Genomic DNA, 4553 nt, shown 5'->3' with positions numbered 1-4553 from the left:
CTGTTCTACAGGCAACAATCGCTGTTGTGTTAAGGAAGGGATTTGACAGGCTGCAGCTCTTGCAAGTCTAAAGTGGGAGGGGAAAGGAGGGTGGGAAGAAACAAGAGAGGGACAAAAAGAAAGAGTGGGTTGGAGGAAAAGGGGCCAAGGATCAGAGGGAACTATGCAAGAAAATGATAGAAGCCTATCTTACTGCTCCTGTTTGTAGAGCAGCTTGTAGTACTCTTTTTCATGATTAGATGGATTACAGTACTGGAATAGTGTAGCCACACACCACAATGTGGATATAATGGTTGCCAAGGGTCAAAAATGTTTTTTTGTTAAACTATCTGGCTGCATTTTCTTCTTTATTAGGCAATAGGACATACAATATAAAGAGCAACCAATGCATTCCTATGTTCCAAAGAAATATCACAATGGATACGGCATAGAGGCTTAACAATGGGATAATCATGCAGAGAAGTATTATAGCAGCAGACTTTTCTGGCACTTATGTATTTGCAACAACCCCTCTTATGGTGTTTTATACATCATTTTTATTTTGGGGTGGGAATTGAGACATTCCCAAGACATTTCTTGTGTGTTATTTTTTTATTTAGTAGTGTCATATGATGTAAACATTTCGAGGTGACTCTTCTTAAATATATGTGATTATTTACCAGTAATGCACATAAGGATATTAATACAATTATTTTGAAGTATGCAGTGGCTAAAATGGCAAGATGGCCAGATCACCGATAGCTATGGAATACACTCAAAACAGAATGGAACAGCTGGAGCAGATTGCAGGCAGTGAGAGCTTATGAGCTATCTAATGGTCATGGAAGACTTACACTTACAAATGTGACATTCTTACTTCATAGAAGCCAATAGATTTCAGTATCCTATTTCTCAATACTTCATTTGAACCCTTTTTAGAGAATTCCTGTGAAATATAAACCTCTCTTTGGTTTATGAGTATAGCAAAAGTTTGTCTAATGTGTGTTGGTAGTCTGAAGAGTAAGAATAGTGCTTTTGGTATTTTGACATATGCATGCAATCATATTACATAATACAGCTACAGGTGGTGTTCCCTGGGGTCCAAGTAGCATGTGCAAGCCATGACGTACTGTACGGCAGAATTAGCATATCTAAATCAGTGGTTTTGACCCTTTACCATTGTATCTGGATGTGTATGGGCTACCTCCCTTAGCTAGCCTGTCTCTCCCATCGGTACGCCTCAACTATGAATACCACCCTGTCCTTTCTTGATTTATGTGCAGATTATGTGCAGATTGTGCCCTGTGTTTTTTTTTTTATTATTATTGTTTTTCTATAAATAATGTTCTTGATAAAAGGCCAGTGATAGGTGGAATCATGTCTCCTGTTTCATAGTATAAGAAACCTGAATGTCTTTTGGGTTATTTGTACTGCTTTGAGGTAAATACTTAAGTTAGTAAAACAATTGGATTTTCTTTCACACGGTCTTTGGCTTGATCCCTGACCTCGCCTGTTACTGCTGCCTGATCTCGCTGCCTGATACCGTGGTGGCTCAACACTCTTCATTTAACTCTTCACTCTCTCACCTTGTCTCCAAAGTGATTGTCATGTCATGTGTTTGCCCTATCATATTGTGTTGAGTCTGAGAGCAAGGTGCATTTGTGTAAGACACCAAGTAACCTGTGACATCAATAGAATCTTAAGCAGCATCAGCCAAAACCCACTCAAAGTGTGAGCAACACATGGAACAAATAGAGCTCTTAGATTAATTTCCTGCAGTCTGGCTTGGGCGGCTTTGCTTTTGCCTTTCATGTTGGTGCCATTATCGTAAGACTGTCCTCTGCAGTCCTCAAATGGAATCTTAGCTCCTCGAGTCTTCTCAGGATCAAGTATGCCAAATATGGGCCTGTGGACTCATCTGCCTACCACCACCCCCTTATTTCTGCCAATGTGATGTCACTCACTCACTCAACTGAAATGACCTTGTTGATCAATTAATCAGTTAATTCCGTATTTGGTAGCTGGTGTGATTCAAGGTCCCGTTTTGGACATGGTTAATGTGCTCTTCAATGACTGGATCAAATTATACCACCATTTTAACTTCTTCAAGGAAATTTCCATTTAATGGATACTGTGTCTGTGTGTCATGTCCCCGTAGGCTAGATTTCTAATTGCCAGACACTGCACAATAGCAGCCAAACTTGTCAGCACCTCTCTCCATCTTATCCGCTGAGTCTCCATAAGTGTTTACTCATGTTTATCAGTTGCTTCCAATTTTTTTAATCCTCATTGCCAGTTCTCTCCGTTTCTTTTTTCATGCAACTTTGGAGTGCTGAACTGTTGTCGTGGAGTCGGCAAAGAGATGTCATTTTCCAGTCTGTCAGTCCTTTGCTAAAATAAGTTTTCCTCTTAGAAAAGATTCCTCAGCAGAAGAGGCTGTTGATTCTTTCAGAATACACCGCCCAACTTCTAGGGATATTTTTCACCCTTCATCTGAAATACTTCGACAAATACTTCCATCACTCTCATTCCTCAGGAAAGCAAAGTTAGATGGATGGTATCTCACTTTGTCTTACTTGTGTCTGAATTCTGTCAGTCAGATCTGAAGACTGGATTTGTGGTTCATCTGGTGAGGATGCTGCTGCAGATATTTCTAACAGAGAGTATATGGCCATTAGTTTACACAAGTCAGTCAAATTGCAGTTGTGGAACATTATGTGGGCCCCAACACAGCCTGTCAGAAAACAATCCATTCTGATATCTAAAAATCTATTTGTGTCATATCATTTATCAAATTTGGAAATACCAATGCTCCTCCCTTCAGTGAAACTGCTACATTGGTTATGTTTCTACTTAGAATATTTAGCAACTGTAGATCGGCTGATCTCATTGCAAAGAGCCGTCTGCACTGGTTAAATGTGATGTCCTCGTACTGTCTTCTTTAAAATCAGAATCCAAATTCATAGGCTGATATATTTTAAATGTCTTGGTAAAATTTGTCTTCGACTCTGCCAACTAGTCCATATGATGAATGAATTTGTTCCAATAACATCAAATGTGTGCCTGATTCTTTGACATGTGATGGCAATGTTGTTGCGCTACCGTCATTGTTGTTAGCTCTCCAGATCTCAGCTGTGGAGGAAGCGTACCACTCTGCATTGGACTTCAAATTAGACTCCATCACCACATATTCTCTCCCAGTCTCTGTGGCCGTGGGGGAGGCACAGTTCACTTTGTCATACCAGCGGAGCTGAAATCATTCTGTTTGTTTGTTTGTTTGTTGCTGGCTAAGGCCTTATGACCACATAAAACAACCTTTACCAAAGTGTAACAAAAGCAAGTAACACATTGAAGAACTCGCATGTTTACAATATTATTTACCACATGTACCAATATAAATGGTACAGCAAATAGAGAAAATGAGCTCATGTCTCACAACTGCCAAGACTTTGCATAGACTGAACTTGAATTCCTCCGGCGATGATGGTGTTGTTGGCCATGACATTGAAGAGACCAAGCCCCTCTGAGAGCTCCTCCAATTATCTCACAGAAGTTAAGTATCCTATGGCAAGCCGATTGAGCATTTATTCAGATATCTTGATATCAGGCATAATTGTCATGTACATGCAAGCCATTTCTGTCCACTAGTTTACTAGTGAGCCATTTCTGTGTGAACTAGTTAACTAGTGACAGCCAAAATGCTCACTAGTTAACTAGTAAGGCCCAAATTCTCTCTAGTTAACTAGTTCATATGTTTCATATCTTACTAGTTAACTAGTAATGCTCATCATGTTCAGTAGTTAACTAGTGGACACTGAAATGTGCACTAGTTAACTAGTTTAAAGACTTCTATATTTTACTAGTCAACTAGTAAGGTACAAAAATGTTTACTAGCTGACTACTGAATGTCAAATTCCCACTTGTTAACTTCTATGTAATTTGGCCAGCCGCTTGGGCATTTATTCTGATATCTTGATATCAGGCCAACATGCAAGCCATTTTTGTCAACTAGTTAACTAGTGAGCCATGTTTGTGCACACTAGTTAACTAGTGACAGCATAAATGCCCACTAGTTAACTAGTGAACACATATTAGCTTCACTAGTTAACTAGTGAGAGCCAGAAATGTCCACTAGTTAACTAGTAAAGGCCAAAATGCATACCAGTCAGCTAGTTGAAGGCTTTTGGGTCTCACTAGTTAACTAGTGACAGCCAAAAATGTGCACATGTTTACTAGTGAAAGCAAAACTCCTCACTAGTTAACTAGTTGGAGTAGGTCAATGTCACTAGTTAACTAGTGAACCATAAATGGCTTACTAGCTAGCTAGGTGAAGGCAGGAGGCTCACAAGTTAACTAGTTGATACATCCTTTGTCCAAACTAGTTAACTAGTGAGGTCATAAATGTATACTAGTAAACTAGTTGAAGCCTAAATTCACACTAGTCAGCTAGTGGCGCAGAATTAAAATTAGAAGGCGGAGAACTCTGGAAATTTAGGCTTTCTATTGGCTCCCTATGTCCAAATAGAACATGACAACCAATCACAGCGCAGAATTTCACAAAATCCCACCCACAA

The sequence above is a fragment of the Alosa pseudoharengus genome, unplaced genomic scaffold, assembly GCF_046254945.1.
Source record: "Alosa pseudoharengus isolate Yale_2024_CS ecotype anadromous, Long Island Sound unplaced genomic scaffold, YU_APseudo_1.1 YU_APseudo_1.1_scf_21, whole genome shotgun sequence".
Lineage (NCBI taxonomy): Eukaryota > Metazoa > Chordata > Actinopteri > Clupeiformes > Clupeidae > Alosa > Alosa pseudoharengus.
This window is presented reverse-complemented; position numbering follows the sequence as displayed.